Source organism: Scardinius erythrophthalmus, assembly GCF_964197995.2.
Source record: "Scardinius erythrophthalmus genome assembly, chromosome: 7".
Lineage (NCBI taxonomy): Eukaryota > Metazoa > Chordata > Actinopteri > Cypriniformes > Leuciscidae > Scardinius > Scardinius erythrophthalmus.
Window position 1 is genome coordinate 6390979 of NC_138227.1, and position 18357 is coordinate 6409335.

At 34.6% G+C, this 18357-nt stretch overlaps 1 protein-coding gene across 3 annotated transcripts in view; it reads right to left on the reverse strand.

The window, feature by feature from the left end:
• LOC308693087 (uncharacterized protein) overlaps positions 1 to 7139 on the reverse strand; it is a 28651-nt gene extending 21512 nt beyond the window's left edge. The window contains exons 1-3 of one of the 3 annotated variants that reach the window (XR_014030407.1): positions 6913 to 7116; positions 3483 to 3526; positions 3082 to 3316 (exon numbers count right to left, since the gene is read on the reverse strand). The gene's annotated coding sequence lies outside the window, so the exon portion shown is untranslated. Of the gene's footprint in view, positions 1 to 3081; positions 3317 to 3482; positions 3527 to 6912 lie in introns of all 3 variants that reach the window. The other 2 variants (XM_081369809.1, XR_014030406.1) reach the window with 2 other exon arrangements.
• Between the last annotated feature and the right edge of the window lie 11218 nt (positions 7140 to 18357).

An 18357-nucleotide genomic window follows, 5' to 3' on the forward strand; every position in this document is an offset into this window, starting at 1 on the left:
TAATAAAGCTGCATTTGGATCCTCAACCTTCGTGTCTCGGAGCAGTCGTAACACATTTATTAACACTGTTGATTCAAGTCACATATTTATTGTAATGACCCTGACAGGTGCATTCAGCTTTGGGGAAGAAAGTATATTTTTACTCAAATATAATATATTTATGGTATATTTCTTGTTTGTTTGGAAGACAATTAATTAATTTGTAATGTACTTGTAATATAAAAAAGTACGCTTTAATATCACTAAACAAGCATGAAAATACGCATGTACTTAAAGTGTACTAAGTATACTTAAAATTGTCTCAATTTAGCATCAAAAAGTACACTAAATACACTTAAAGTTATACTTTAGTATAATTTAATTATAACTAAAATTCACTTAGTACAAAAAAAAATAGCACACTTCAAGTTAACTAATTATTAACACACTTGAAGTATACTGACAATTAGTCTGGCTGCAAGTATACTTAGCATACTTATTTTTCACTAGGGTATGGCAAAAATTTCCCTTACGAAAAAGAAGTATGCTTTAAGTTAATTTTATGAATCATACTTAAGTAATGTTCAAGTATATTTTAGGTATACTTATACTTTATGTAGTAAAAAAAAAAAAACGCATTTTTATCAAAGACTGCGTCCGGATGGGATTCAGAACGATGATCAAAACAAACATTGAGTAGATCCAGTCCAACAACACCCCAAAGTTTCACAGTCATTAACGCTTACGGTAACGTTGGGCAGTTTTGATTAATATTGTTTTGATGATCGTGCCATTTACATTTGCGTAAGCAATCCTCTATCAGTTGTTTCTGCTTCTTCTTCGCCTGTGTTTATATCCGAAGATGCGTAATAGACCCTGTACCGTCCGACAGTGAAAACATGGATAGCCGGAAAATTCAGTCAACGGCGGGGGAAGATTTGAAGTAAATGCCTGTGTACACTAGCAGTGGACTAGCCTTCACAAACATTCAGATACTCAGAATTAGGGAAATAGTCTGTTTTCTTTATAAACCAATATTTTCAGTGTAAAACTATGTGAAAAAGTATTTAATGTTTCTAAATTAAAAGATTAAACAACATCAAGACAAGTATACTTAGAATACTTATTTATACTTTTAAGTATATTTCGATCAAAAGATTGAGTACAAGTCCTATAAGTCCAAATATACTTGGATCTTTCTGTCAGTACCTATGAGTCAAGTATACTTAAGTGCAATTTTAAGTACATATTAACCCTTTGATGCGCAAGCTATGGAAACCCCTTCTAATGCACAACATGGGTCTAAAAAGACCCGTATTCATTTCCTATGTTATTTCATGCATGGCTGGACTTTTTTTTTTTTATCTTTTGAGATCAATTTATTTAAGCATTTAATATTCCATGATCTATAAATTCCATGATTTATAAATATTAAAAATGTCTTGTTTTCAATTACCAAAAATTATTATTTGAATTTTTTCTAGGTTTTGTGTTACTCTATCAAATTTACTTATCAAGCATGATAAAACAAAAGAATAAAGACAACATTTTGTCAAATTAATCATTTTAGCAGTCATTTAGACAACACATTTAACACTTGAAATGTTTATTTGCCACTTTCTCTAACATAGCAATCACCAAAGGTGTAAAGTCCAGGTTCAGAAAGTAAAGGTCCTCCTCAGTATTTTGTTCCAATCACCTGAATTAGCCTAATTACACCACCTAATTAGCAGTTTTTCAGCCAGTAGGTAGAACTAATTAGTGAAATCAGCTGTCTGAGGTCATGGGTGGAATAATATGGCAGGACTTTCTGACCCCTGGACTATACACCTCTGGCATTCACATATCATAGATAACTGATAACACTGAAATTGAACTGTGTAACTGTATTGAATTGTGGTGAATGTGATCAAATAAAAGAAAATACAACAAACAAAATAAAATCACACTGGTACAGCGGCATCTCAAATTGCCATCTTGGTGCTTACATGCCTCACAAATGACAAATGACACCTAAACTCTTAAAACATTGAATCATTTCAGCATATGAAGGATTATGAACTGTTAGGCCTTCTACATGTAAATAAGCTTTAAAATATAATCTTTTTTTTTTAGTGTAGCTAACATTAGCTAGCTAGAATATGTTCCCAGCTAGCTAGTTAATAGTATTGGACATGTTTCTCCTTCTCACAAGTAATTTCTCAGTAGGATTACAAGGTCAAGGTAACCATAGCCTAATATTCAAATATTATGTCCATCTTTTACAAAATATAAAATATTTTCTGTGGTTAAAATAAAATAAGACTTGCATCAAATATACAAAAGCAGCTGTGTTGAGTTGTGAAATGTGTGGCAGGTGAATAGTATTCTGCAGTAAATCTTCCTACTTGCAAAAATGTGCAAATATCAAAGGTTTATATATGGGTCTTTTTAGACCAATGTATGTTAAAAAAATTTAGAGATACAAAAACTGTGTTTGTTTATAAAGTAAGAAAGGAAACATAAACATAATGATTTGTGGAAATCAAAAACAAGATATTTAATGAATACATGGAATAACAAATGATAAAATACAAATATTTTAAAGATTCAGCAAAGAAACACTCAGCCATCACTGAAATAACATAGGAAATGAATACGGGTCTTTTTAGACCCATGTTGCGCATTAGAAGGGTTGCGATACAAAAACGATTTTTATTCGAAAAGAAAGAAATGAAAAATTTCAATTAGGATTTTCAATAATCTAAAACAAGTTAATTGAGGAATAGCTGGAATACTGAATGATGAAATTAATTTTTTGCAAAGATATAGAAAATGAAAACTCAGTCGGGTCTTTTTAGACCCATGTTGTGCATCAAAGGGTTAAGTAAACTGAAAATATATGTTATTATTTTTAGTTTAAAAGAAGTATACTAATAGCACACTTGAATAAACTTAATAAAGGATTGTTCTGTCATTCATTTGGCAATATAGTTAAAATGTGTTTGACAACTGCTATATACAAGGTTATGATCATTTGAATGTATTTATCATCCATATCCTGCTTATTAATTCACATCTACCAAAGCAGTCAACAATGAAGATTCAAGAATGGACACCAACCTGTTTGTTCCTCAGTATCTTCATGTTTTATTCTGGATGGTTCTGGATCACTCATGTCTTCAATCTCCTCTTTAATAAACTCCATCTTTAACAGTCACACAGATTTCAGCTGCTACTCCTGGAGTTTGTCCTTCTCTTGTAGGATGATGGGAATATTCTCAGTATTTATTGGTGAATTGTTGTGGGAGGGGCTTCACTGCAGGTGTGAACTGTGACCACTCTGTTTGAATCCAATCTGCATTTAAAAAGTACAGAGCCATCATGTTAAACTGAGCAGCTTAAAAAAACAAAACTTCCCTGTTTTCAGCTCATTCATTATGGTGATGTCTGAGATCTTCTGTAAATTGGCACATTAAGCTCATTTGGTGTGAACCGGCTGAAACAAATTACAGCATCATTACCTTTTACTTCAGTTATTGTCTTTGCTCTTTCACTGCTATCTGGTCTGAAATAAACATATTAAGGAGTTAGAATCAGTTTAAGGAAGATAAATAAGAGATTTCAAGTGAACTCTGATTTAATAACAGAAAACAAGAGATCAGGTATCTGTCTAGTATCTTTCACTTTCTCTCATCTCTTTTGCGCTCACAAAGTGGAAACCGCACTGAGGCACATTCAAATATCAGGACGTTTTTTTGTTGTTGACTAGAGATAAAGTACTAACTTACACTGTTTACTGGCATACTGTGGCTTTTCTTTGTAAGTTGTCTGAGCAGAAATGTTGATATGCTATACAACCGCATATGGCCCTGTATCTATGGGCCAATGTATACTTGTATAATACTGTATAAACAACAGAGTGAAATAACAGCACCACTACATTAAAGGTGCTCTAAGTGATGTCATGCGTTTTTTAGGCCAGCATATTTTTTGTCACATACAGCAAACATCTCCTCACCATCCGCTAGCTGCCTGTCCCCTGAACACACTGTAAAAAAACGCGGTCTCTCTAGACATCACAGGCTCCACAAACAGCAACAAAATCAAACTTGGGTAACCCGCACCATGAAAACATAACAAACTGTTCCAGCCAATAACTGACAAGAATGATTTGGGGGTAGGGTTTGGGGGGTTAGTGCGCGGATGAGGAGGAGGGAGGGTCTAGCTAGCCGTTTTGTTTGACAATACTTCAAACGTCAACAAGAAGTGACATCACCCAACATCACTTAGAGCACCTTTAACCGAGATGATGAAAAGCATCCGTCTCATTCCAGTATAATTTCTGTTTCATTTAATTTCATTCAACAACTGTAAAAATATGCCAAGTATATTTGCAGCCAGACTAATTATCAGTATACTTCAAGTGTGTTAATGATTAGTTAACTTGAAGTGTGCTATTTTGAAACAGTTAATTTTGCACTAAGTATATTTTAGTAGTAATTAAATTGTAGTAAAGCATAACTTTAAATGTATTTAGTGTACTTTTGTGTATTAAATTGGATCAATTTTAAGCTATTTGCACTATATTTTAATATATTAAATTGTGCTGAAATGGAACCACTTCAAGTATATTTAGTACATTTAAGTGTATTTTCTTTACAGTTCATTAAAAATATACTTTCATATGTCTTAAACTACAGTTATTATAATATATTTGAAGCTTAATTTTAATGTACTTCAAGAGCATTTAAATAGCATTTCAGCTCATTAAAAAACGTATTAGCATTACACTAATAGTTTATTATAAAGCTGTTATATTAAGTATTCAAATGGTATATTAAAAGTACAAAAATAATTAAATATAAATGTTAAGACATACACAGACTTTGAAATCACGGAAACTTTAATATACTATATTCTGTACATTGCAAAATAAATACATAAGTACATAAAAAAAGTAAATCAGCATATATAATCTCTTGAACAAAATACATTATAACAAAGATCAGTGAAATGCTATGGCAGAGCTATATTTATAATTTTTTTGTAGAACATTTCAGTTATACCTGTATTATTGAAAAGTACACTATGAATATTACATCACTAAATAAATAAGCATCACAATGCAATTTTCTGAAAAAATAAAATAAAAATAAAAGTTACGGAAAAACAATGTGCAGAAGTGAATGCATTATTTACAAACTCAAACAGGAACCCCTTCACTGCAAACAAGCTGAAATGGCCTAAATCATCAGTTTCAGTCTCTCTCTATGGATCTCAGCATTTTTAGACAGAATCTAGGATATGTTAGTATTAAAATTTATAAAATCTAATTTATATTTAGTACAAATAAAACTAATTACAGTAGTGTACCGATTAGCTAGGTTTTTACAGTAATGCACTGTATTACACAATAACAGTACCATGTAGTTACTGTAAAACTGAAATACGGTAATTGTACTGTAAATCTTAATTACAGTAACTTACTGGCAACAGTGTTCTGTTTAAAAGTCGACATTTCAAGCTTTCTATATGTGTCTCAGGTCTGTGAGGCAAGTAGGTCTTATACGCTTATAGTTTTGGTTAATTTATGAGACGAGCTCCAGGTTCACGCGCCAGCACCTCCGTGTTGTGATTATCTATTGTCTACTATATTCTTATTTATTAAATCCAGGCAATTGGTTGATGAAACATTGATTAAAATTAAGATACAGTTAATACAAAACAAAATTAAAGACAGGCTTTGTGCTTTCTGTTTGAGGTCTCTGTGAAAGATTTAAAGCAGTCTTTTAGTGCCGCTTTCAGAGCGCTCACGTCCGTTCAGTTTTTTTCCTCAATGCGAACACGAAAAATAAAATAAAATATTTTATGTTCTGTGGAGAGCCAACCCTTCTTCATTCATAGTATTACTTTTGGTTTGCGCAGTGTATTTCACAGAATTACTACAATATATTTTGTGTTACGTCCGTTACGGACATGTGTATTTCCCTCATATTAAATATAAAACTCATGTAGAGAAATTTTTCTAATGTCTGATGTATTTTGTATTAACTACTTTATTAAGGGAGTATGGATAAACAGACGTTTCAAGTTTTTACTGTTAATGTCACGTCCATAACACTGGAACTGCCCCATTTTAACTAGTTTTGTGGTGTAGGTTTACGTATTATGTTAACTTCAAATAATACTAATAGTAATTTAAAGATGTAGTAGCATTGGATCTGGACGGGAAGGATAACTCTGGAAGGGCTGTGTTGCGTTTCTGCCTTCTCACACCGGTTTCGATTTCGGTTTCATATCGCATATCGTTACAGCCCTAGTTAATGTGTTACGTTAACATACCCGGACACCTATTCAGCCTGTTGTTCTGTGTGCAATTGTGTATTTGAATAACTTCCTTTCCAGATGTCTGTACTTGGTCTTATGTGCAACTTATATGTTTTTTGACTGATGCGATTTATAATCCGGAGCGATTTATAGTCCGGAAAATATGGTAACCACATCTCGTGCACTCTTTCTTCTCTTTCCCTCCCTGTGTGCTTGAAATTCGCCTGCCTGACAGTTCGTGGTTTTGTTCACAGCCACTTCTGCTTCTTCATGCAGCACTTTCATATGGCTTTGTGTTATTTCGTTTGCACGACAGATATCCACTGCCTTTGCTAGGTTCAAAATGTTTCCCTGAGAAGCCTAGCTCTCTGTGTCAGTAACACCACAGACAATGCGATCTTTAATCAAGTCATCATTTAATCTTCCAATTCACATTTTTTCGCCTTATTTTTCAAGTCAGTCACGGAATGCATCAATGGTTTCGTTCGGTCCCCATGTGCTCTCGTGAAAAACATATGTCTCAGATGTCCTAATATTCTTTCTTGGCTCACAGTATTCTCTAAACTTCTCTTTGAGCACTTCAAAATCAACCACTTCATCATCAAAGTCCATGTTATTAAATACCTTTATAACTTTTGAATGAAACTTTTGAATCCACGCCAGATTTCCTTCGAAATCCAGATTGTTAGGAGGCTTCAGCTGGTCCACAGTTTTCTTCTGACTCCATTTGATGTTAATTGGATGCAAGTTTGAATAATTCACGGAGACACTGGTTTCATGCGACTAGCTGTTTTTACGGAACTTTCTTATTCTTCTCTTTTACAGGTTACAACCCAACACATCTTTATACTGAGAGCGCCATCCTCAGGTAAGGAATAATAATACAATTAGCATCATGCCCGATTCATTTGAAATGTATTTTAAAATATCCTCCTGGGACCCAGGGATAGACTTCTCTGACACCATACATGTCACATGTCACAATCTGGGTGTCCTGTAAAGAGCTTTTCAGAAATATGTTTGGAGGTTTCACCATGAAAACAACTAAAATGTCTGACATTAATTTAGTGATCAAATGTAGCAATCTTATGGAAATATGATAATATATTGTAATTATTTAAATTTAAATTAATCTGACTACTTTTCAAATTGTATTTTATAAACCAACATGTCAGGAAAACGTTATGGGGTTTCAAATAAAAAAAATGACTTTCTGTTACAGAACAGGGCGTTGATTTCATACATTATGACTTAAATCATGTTTATCAGGCATTTCGGGAGACACAACAAGTGAATATGGAAATAAGTTATACATTAATATTCCTATGACATATTAGATATTATTATTAAAATGTTGCCAATTATTACTCCAATTATTACACTTTTTTTCATTAAATGTTGCTCCAAGAACACATTAATGTGCACATTAGATACAGATATATTGCATTTAATGGGAATATTAATTTATGTCCATTTTACCCACATATTGCATAAAGTAAAATGGTGTATCAACTGATTCTGTTATATCTTTCATAACATAGTTGAGAATCATCTTTATACAAATTTTAGTTAAAATAAATCCTGAAACCCCAAGATTTATTGGTGACTGAAACAAAAAATCCCATTGGTTTTGCCTATACATATAATTTCATGTCATTTTATTTTTTAAACAACTGAGTCCTGGGGCCTCATAAACGTATTACGCTGTGTACACACAAAAGAAGGCGTACGCCACTCTCTACGCAATAATTGGTATTTATAAAAAGAAACTTGACGGGAAAATGTCCGGTCCTTCACGCAAACTCTGACCCAGGCGTACTCACAAAAATGGGTGAAATGAGAAATGGCGACACCGTCGGCAGATGGAAGAAACACATGAAAGTGTGTGAAAGTGTGTGAAACTGTACCAGGGGTCGGCAATAGGCGGCCCGCGGGCCAAAAATGGCCCGCCAGCAATATTTTCTGGCCCGCCGGATTATTTTGGAAGTCCGTTTTTTTTTTTTTAATCAGCCTATTTTTATTTTACAATAACGGTTTACAAATAGGCCCCGTGTATCATTCGTTCAATCATTTTTTTTTTTTGCAAATTAAAATAAAAAATAAAAAACGAATAACGACTCGTGCGCTCAGATCAAAAATATAAAAAAATAATAACGGGTTTAGACGAATTTTAATGTTGAATTTTAAACACCTTAGCAGACATACCAATGAAATCATTTTAAACAGATCAAGTAGGCCTATATTGTGGTAAAAGATTACAGACATTGTAATAAGGGTGCGAATTGCAATCATGCTCTCATTCGCTTAATACAAAATAGTCCACCCAAAACACGAGAATTCTCTCATCATTTACTCTCCTTCATGCCATCCCAGATGATATGACTTTCTTCTTGACATAAACATAGACAAAGATATTTAAGGAAATAATCCATCTCTGTGAGTCCATAATACAAGTGGATTGTAACCCATGTACGTAAGATTTTTAATAGTTAAAACAGTTTACATTATTATATCTAGCCTATTGTTTGACTTCAGAAGGCATTGATTCATCCACTGAGGTCGCATGGATTACCGTCACGCTCACTGTGTGTGGTTTTTAAAGTGTCTTTAGGACTTGCAGAGATGGATTACTTTCCTTACAATCTTAATTCGTATTTATCTGTAGAAAGGTGAGTAAAATAAGAGAGAATTGTATTTTTGGGTGAACTATCCCCTCAACATTCATATGCTATTGGTATGCTAATCCAAGATCAGCATAGATTAATAATAATAAAGTGAAACCTCTTGTGTGCTTGTGAACTATGTTTGTTTTAATCTAGAGGAAATTGAAATATTTGCTAGTTTATATTAAAATAAATCAGGTGTCTGAAGATCAAGATCCCAGTCATTCAAAGGTGATGTGTCTGAACAAAGTAAGATTATTGTCTGATAGGGACAGTGGATCTCTGATAATATCACTCCATCCTCTGTGTCAGCATCAGAATTTTGTTTATGGAAAAGTTGCTCCACTCCCTGGAAAATGAGAGAAGAAATGTATTATAATCTTACAATACAAACTGTTTTGAATTCCCCATACAGTAACAAGTTGCAGACTTAAAATATTTATTATATTTATATTTAAGGGATTTTACAGTACTAAATATTTACCTCGGAGTCAAGCAGCATTTATCATCTGTAATACTGTTGTGTAACCAGTAGATGGCTGTATTGCCCTATATATAAACATATGGATGTGTATTCCCTAGTTGCTGGATGTTTTCAGTCATAATTACTTGCATGTATTAAGTTTTTAATTTGGACATATATTATTATTAAAGACTATTAAAGATTTAACATTTGTCAAAGAAATGTTCATTTGAAGTGCACTTTTTTCATTATTATTAGTCAAATATGGACACAGAAAAAGCTATTTGTTACTCATACTAGATACATATAATAGCTTTATCAGTCATCTATATCACGCAAAAGTAATCAGTATAAATATTGCAACCAGGGCAATACTTCAAAATAATTGAGTGTTTACATGTTATGAACAGAGACGTGGCCTGTGGTCAAGTTGTGTCTCTCCTCTTTCAAAAACTTTGCATCGCAAATTAATCAGCAATTGATAAATTCAGGTTTAAATAGCTTTATTGGCATGGTAAAAAAGGCTTTACATTGCCAAAGTTGAATCAGGCAGTGATTGACAGCGCTCTGGTCCTATGGCATCGGTCATTGACTGATACAGTACAGATAGGCTACTGTACAGTACTCTAGCTCAATGTTGTTTGGGGTGGCTGGAGGGAAATATGATCTAATCGAAGCAAATATGATCTAATCGAAGACTGTAACCGAATGTAGATAAACAAGTCATGTAATGATTGGGCTAATAGTTAAATCAAGACAACGCAGCTCAGCTGTATAATGTTATGGGCTCTCGCTGAGCTCTAAAATGCCTCTCCACCTGAAAAAAGCCAGTACTGTATTATAAATAGTATTAGTATAGTATATAAAAAAAAATCAGACTTAACTGTTACCACAAGTAGGCTAACGTTATCCAGTATCCTCCTGATATAGCGACGATGATATAGCGACTTGATAGCGACGAAATATCATTCGTCTGTACTATTCCTTCTATAAGAGATCATCTCAACAATATATGTAGCAGCAAATAAATACAGATATAAACTTAATATCACTAAAATGAAATAGAAACTGTGATTACAGACGCTCACATCCACACAGAAACACACCACTGACGTCTTCACTTCCAGGTCACGAAGCTATCAATCAAAAGCTCAGTAACCAATGAGAACACACTGTTACTAGCCCCGCCCCCACGAGAGAAATGTGTCAGAACGGCGAACGAAAACTCTGGGAGCGTAAACGAAAACTTTAGAAGCGTAAATGAAAACTCTGGAAGCGCATTTGTAAGTTCAGATCAGCGATTAAAATATGAGAAATAGTTAGCAAGACATGCAATGTATTAAAAACGAAGTCAAAAAATTTGCCTGCGATTTATTCTTTTTCAGTTTTAGAGATAATTTATTTAGTTTCAATTTATATTTTCATTAGTTTCTTGAAAAGCTACGTTCATTTTTATTGGCACAAGAATAGCTCCATAGCTGTAGACCGTTGTGTAAAAGAAATGGCAATACTGCCTCTCATAAATAACATGAAGACTTCACAAAGCAAGTCTTACAATTAACAGCCTACACGAACACCCATTTGATCGATCTGCAGTGTAAAACAAACAAAATCAAACGAAGATTACAACAGATATGCAAATTAACACATATTTGCAATAGGGGTTGAACTGACTAGTCGATTAGTTGACTAGTCGACCTTAATGCATTGCCGTGACGCTTTAAGCTTGACGTCGACTAGTCGCGTTGATCATGTGACACTATGATTGTCACCATCAAGTGTGTGGAAATACTTCATTAAAGATGAAGCTTGTAAAAATGTCACTTGGAAAGTAAGTCTGTCCTGAAGTACAACAAAAGTACAAGTGCAATGCACACTAATCTGAAAAGGCATCCGCTAACGTTAAGTGAGGAATGCAAATCATCTCGACAGCAGGTAATTTACCCTTCGCAGGGAGTTTGATTGACAGGCGATCTGACCAATCGTAATCCGCCATTTCTGTCCGACAAAGCAGTCAGTAGAGTTAGTAGATTTACGTTGGAGGATTTGAACTTGAATAACGGCGTGTACTGACGTCTTTCCGCAGTTAAAACAACACTCCTTCTTATGTTCATTCATGTTTATTTGATGCTATTAACTAGAAGGAAGAGATGATCAGTTCATGAGCAGCTTTAACTGAGGCTCTACAGCGATCTGTCACGACACATTAAAGAGCCACAAAACGGTATTTATTGTTTAAATTACTTTATAAAATGACCAAATATGAAAGTTGAGACTTTGTTTCATATTAAAAGTAACCTGCTCTGTCCTGTCTGTCAGCACATCGTCAGTGTCCTCTCTGCTCCGCGATGTATATTCCACTGTGTCGGACATAGCAACAGTAACTAAAGGGGGAGTCGTCTTTGCGAACGGTCAATTAGAAACTTCACTAAACATGATCGAAAAGTAAAAACTGTGAATGAGCAGGACTGTGACAGTGGGCTTACAGCCTATCTTGCATAAATGGCATTGTTATACCAACATAATGCATCACTAAAAAATATTTGCACTAAAACGGGAGTTATTGTTGCATTGTTACCGTTAAGTTTGCAACATATTATGAACTGTCTGTCATCATCTTTATCATTTTCTGCCAATAAATTGCAAATTGGGGCATGTTGCAAAGCAGTCCCATCTCTTGTGTTTTTATGAATGACGAGTGACTAGTCAATGTCGACTCGACTTTGATGTCATGACAGTCGATTTAAAAAAATCGGAAGTCGTTCAACTCCTAATTTGCAAACAGAAAAGTGAAATATATGTTCTGCAATAGGAACTATACTCTCATTCCTACTTAATAATCAAGAAACTTTGCTGCCGTACCAGAGTCCAGCAGGCGTAATGATATGACGCAGCGCCTGAAAATAGTCCCCAGCTCGGTAGACTATAGGGTCGATTATTTTCAGGCGCTATGTCATATCATTACGCCTGCTGGACGTTCCTGCATTACGCAGGAATGAGAGTATTCCTAGCCATATCAGCCTATAAAATCACAACTTTACATTTTCTGTCGGTCTTAGTACACGATGTAACTACAGAAGAGTCAAGTTTTAATAGGAAAAATATTGAAACTCCTTGGTCATTTTTTTGAGAGAGATGCTAATGGTCATGTCCGATTCAATGATCTATGCTAAGCTATGCTAAAAGTGGTACCGCCAGACCCGGAGATCGGCTGAATGGTTTCGAAAACGGTAAAACTCAAATGTTTAACTCTGGGGGAGTTGTAAAATGAGCCTTTTTCCAAAAAAAAAGTGGAGTATCCCTTTAATAGGGATTCCCCAATAATTGCCACCAGTCTCTCATCAAGAGCTCCGGTGTCCCCTTTCCTCCACCCGTGGCAGACATTCTCTGGCGATGGAGCGCTAGATGCTTTTTTGCATCGACTTTGATGTCTGACCATTTCTTTTTTATTTCGGCCACGGTCCGAGGTTGTGAGGCTGAGGCATTAACGGCATCTGCAACCTTTTGCCACTCAAGTGCCTTTTTGGCATTAGTAATGCCCACACTGTGCCCTCCAAACAACATTTTACTCCTCTTTTCCACCTCGCCAACGATAATTTCTACTTCACATTCTTGGTTTTCCTCTCAGGGTTTGCCATGATTTCGCAATCAATGAATATTAACTTGTGGGCGTTTTACTGACTATTTATGGGCAACTACGGGCGTGACATGAAGCTTCAAAAGCTGCGCTACATTTAGAATTGATTGTGATTTATTAAGGGAAAACTGCGTAGGATGTGTGTGCACGATTTTATAAATCTGAATATTTCTGTGCGTACGCACATCCTATGTTTCATCCGTATACCACTTCTGACGCAAATCCTACGCAAAGTTTTATAAATGAGGCCCCTGGTGTCCACTACAGAGGCCATAGCATAACATATGTATAAAATAAATTTTTCAAAAATATTTTTTTTTTTTTTTTTTTTTTTTTTTTTTTTTTTACCATTTGTTTCTTATGCTCTAAAAACAATGTGATGACATGAAAAAAAAAACTAAATTAAAAAAAAAAAATTCTAGGCTGCAGGAGGATGTTTCTGCCTCAGAATTATACAGAGCCTTTGGATGGCAAATCTGTCTTAGGTCAACAATATTATTTCACAAACCTAATGTGAACGTGAGAAATTTGTCTTTCAAAAACTCTTTAATGTATATATGGAATGAAAGTGAAAGCTAAATGACAAGTCAGAAAGTTACAAGTCAAAAAAAAAAAAAAAACTTCCACAAAACTGATGTCACAGAACACGAGTAAACTTCACAATACATTTGCTTTATCTGAATCTCATTGTTTATTTGAAGTATTGGATCTGTAGAGAACCTTTACTCACAAAATCACACATTGTAAGTGAAATGGTAATTATTTGTTGTTATTGTACAGAGCTTATTGACCTCTTTAATATTGCAGAGATATGTGTAGGTTTTTTAATACATCTGTTTATGAAACAACAGGTTTTATAACTAAACAAAAAAAGATAAAACACCATCCATATTATATTGATATTGAGTGATTTTTTTCATACATTGACACATAACTGATTATTGATTGGATTACTGATTACTGATTATTTGATTGGATGAAACTCTTTTCACACTGAGTACAGTTTATCCAGTATGAAGTCGCTCATGTGATTTCAGGTTTCCAGGCCGAGTGAAACTCTTGTCACAATATGAGCACTTGTAAGGTTTTTCTCCAGTATGAATTCTTTGGTGCCGTTTCAGATGACTAGATGTAGAAAATCTTTTCCCACAGTCACAACACACATGATCTCTCACACCGGTGTGTATTTTCTGGTGCTGTTTAAAACCGTCCAGCCGTGAAAAACTCTTTCCACAGAGAGAACACACATAAGGCCTCTCATCTGAATGAACTTTCAGGTGTAGTTTTAGATGTGATGATGAAATAAAATCTTTACCACACTGATCACAGTTAAATGGCTTTTCTCCAGAGTGAACACGCAGATGACAATTGAGATTACCTAAATTTGTGAAGCTCTTCTCACACTGAGTACAGTAGTACGGCTTCTCTCCAGTATGAACTCGCTCGTGTTCTTTCAGAGATCCAGACTGAGTGAAACTCTTGTCACAATATGAGCACTTGTAAGGTTTTTCTCCAGTATGAATTCTTTGGTGCCGTTTCAGATGGCCAACTGTTGTAAAGCTCTTCCCACAGTCAAAGCACATATAATCTCTCACTTCATCATGTGTTTTCTGGTGCAGTTTAAAACTGTGCAGCCTTGAAAAACTCTTTCCACAGAGAGAACACACATAAGGCCTCTCATCTGAATGAACTTTCAAGTGTTTTTTTAGTTGTGATGATGAAATAAAATCTTTACCACACTGATCACAGTTAAATGGCTTTTCCCCAGAGTGAACACGCAGATGATACTTGAGACCTGTTGCATCTCTGAAACTCTTCTCACACTGAGTGCATGTATACGTTTTCTCTCCAGTGTGAATTCTCATGTGTGTCTTAAGGTTTTCTTTCCGTGAGAAACTCTTTCCACACTGAGTGCAGGTGTGCGTCTTTTTGGCTTTTGTTCTTTGAATTGTAAAGTTACGATGTTCCTCCTCCACTTCATTCAGTTCTTGTCTTTGCTCTTTCACTCTCACCTGGTCTAAAATACACAGAAATACAGTTAGAATCAGTTCAAGTGAACCCTGATTTAATAGAAGAAAGCAACAGAGATCATATATCAGATCTTTCAAATGGCAAAGGTTCCCCATACGAAAAAGAATTATACTTTTTATTAATTATACTAATATTAATTATTAAGTATATTTTATGTATACTTTATGAAGTAAGTATACTGATGTCAATGTTCTAGTAGTATACTTGTAAGTGTATTATTTCAATACTGCTTGGGACCAAAACAAAGATTTGAAGTAAATTCCTTTGTACACTACCAGTGGACTAGCCTACACAAATATTCAGATACTCAGAATTAGGAAAATAGTCTGTTTTCTATATAAACCATTATTTCCAGTATGTAAAACTATGTGAAAAAGCATTTAATGCTGCTAAATTAAAAGATTAAACAACATCAAGACAAGTATACTTAGAATACTTAATTATACTTATTTATACTTTTAAGTATATTTTGATCAAAAGATTGAGTCCTATAAATATACTTGGACCTTTCTGTCAGTACCTATGAGTCAAGTATACTTAAGTGCAATTTTAAGTACATAATAAGTAGACTGAAAGAATACTTTATTTTTAGTTTAAAAAAGTATGCTAATAGCACACTTGAACAACTTCAAGCCAAGCATACTTAGAATACTTATTTATCCTTTTAAGTAAATCTCAATCAAGATTGAGTCCTATAGTCAAAATATAGTTGGAACTTTCTGTCAGTATACACTTAAGTGCAATTTTAAGTACATAATTGTCAGAGTTCTGTCACTTCCGTTTGGGTTACATCTTGGGTTGGTGACAGAGCTCTGGCATTCCCGGTTTGTCATGTGTTTCTGTATAGTCTGGGCTGCGTTCAGCCCCGACAAAACGTTGCACAACGTTTTTTAAACAGACCACAGAACACATCTTACCTAATTCAGACTAAAACACATCTATTTAGCCTCACATACTGACTTTATTTGTAGTTCATACTGTTTTAATACCCTGTATTTTCTTTCTTATTTTTAGGAAAAGCACTTAATTACCATGGTTTATTTCTATACCAAATGTCATACACTTGCAATGAAGCTAACAATATAAACAACTACATCATTATGTTGATATCCTATATTTTTACAATAAAACTTACAACAAACATGTCTTCTAATATCCTCAGTTGTTGTGTATACCGAGCTGCATCAAACACATTTGTACATTATTTTCCTTCCTCGGTTGTTGCGTATACCGAGCTGCATCAAACACATTTGTACATTATTTTCCTTGAACCCATTGTGCGAGTTCACTTTAATACCGCGTGCTTTATATACATGTTGCTGCTGATTGGACTGCAGTTCTGACACACCCACTAAACAAGAGAAAACGTATCTCAAACCCCGCTGCACAGGGGTGCACGCCGTTTCCAGGAAACATGACGTTCAACCCGGAAACCGTAGCAAACCGTTGCGCACCGTTTTGAACTTGACAAGCCATGTGCTCACAACAAACCAGGGGCACGTTCATGTATTTCCTTGTGCCATGTGCTCTCCTGTCTATTGTCTAGCCCCCTGATTATTGAATAATTTGCCCCACCTGCTTTCTTTGTTACCCTCTTTTGTTGCTTCCCTATTTAGTCTCCCTGTGTTTGCAGTCCTGTGCTGGTTCGTTGTCTATGTTCCCTCGTGTTTTCAGTTTTGCCAGATACCGTCTTTGTCCCCCCCCCCCCCACAGGGAGTTGTTGTTGTTGTTGTAGTTTTGTTTTATTTTTGATTACTTAATAAAAACCCTTTTTTCCTGTACATGAATCCTCGCTTCACTATTTTTTACCATTCTGTGACAATAATAAGTAGTCTTAAAAAGTATATGCTCTTATTTTTAGTTAAAAAGAAGTATACTAATAGCACACTTGAATAAACTTCCTTTTAAGGATTGTTCTGTCATTCATTTGTTAATATAGTTCAAATGTGTTTGACAACTGCTATATACAAGGTTATGATCATTTAGATGCATTTCTCTATCATTTATCATCCATATACTGCTTATTAATTCACATCCACCAAAGCAGTCAACAATGAAGAATCAAGAATGGACACCAACCTATTTGTTCCTCAGTATCTTCATGTTTTATTCCTGATGGTTCTGGATCTCTCATGTCTTCAATCTCCTCTTTAATAAACTCCATCTTTAACAGTCACACAGATTTCAGCTGCTACTCCTGGAGTTTGTCCTTCTCTTGTAGGATGATGGGAATATTCCCAGTATTTATTGGTGAATTGTTGTGGGAGGGGCTTCACTGCAGGTGTGAACTGTGATAACTGTGTTTTTATTCAATCTGCATTTAAAAAGTACAGGGCCATCATGTTAAACTGCTGCTGAAAAGCCAAGAGTTCCCTGTTTTCAGCTCATTCATTATGGTGATGTCTGAGATCTTCTGTAAATTGGCACATTAAGCTCATTTTATTGGTGTGAACCCATTGAAACAAACTACAGCATTGTTACCTTTTACTTCAGTTCTTGTCTTTGCTCTTTAACTTCCATCTGGTCTGAAATAAACATATTAAGGAGTTAGAATCAGTTTAAGGAGGATAAATGTGAAAATTCAAGTGAACCCTGATTTAATAACAGAAAACAAGAGTTCAGGTATCTGTCTAGTATCAGATCTATCACTTTCTATCATCTAATCTATACTTATTTTAGGTTTGCACTCACAAAGTGAAAACCGCACTGAGGCGCATTCACATATCAAGATGTCTTTGTTGTTGTTTGACTAGAGACAAAGTACCGTCTTACACTGTTTACTGGCATATCGTGGCTTCTCTTTGTAGAAATGTTGATATTATAAACATCCGCATATGGTCCTATATACGTACAATGCATGTTTGTATAATATAAACAACAATAGAGCGAAATAACAGCACCACCGAGTTGCTGAAAAGCATCATTGACTCATTCCAGTATAGTTTTTGTTTAATTTAATTCAACAAGGTATAAGACAAATCTTTTGAAATCTATTTTAAAATCTGTTTCTACCTCAGAATTTAAACAGTTAAGAACATTTATTATACAGCAGAGCTGTTTGTTTCATGTGGAAAAACCGAACCCCCAAATAAAAATAACTATTATTATTTATAATAAAACATTAGCTTTTGCTGTAATAATTACTGTAATGTCATCATATCTGATTATAATATACTTTATACTGTACTCGAATTGAGAACAAATGCATTTATTATCGTTATTCCAGAATATTAAACCTCTACAGTACAGCGTTGCCTTCTCAAGCCCTATGTTCA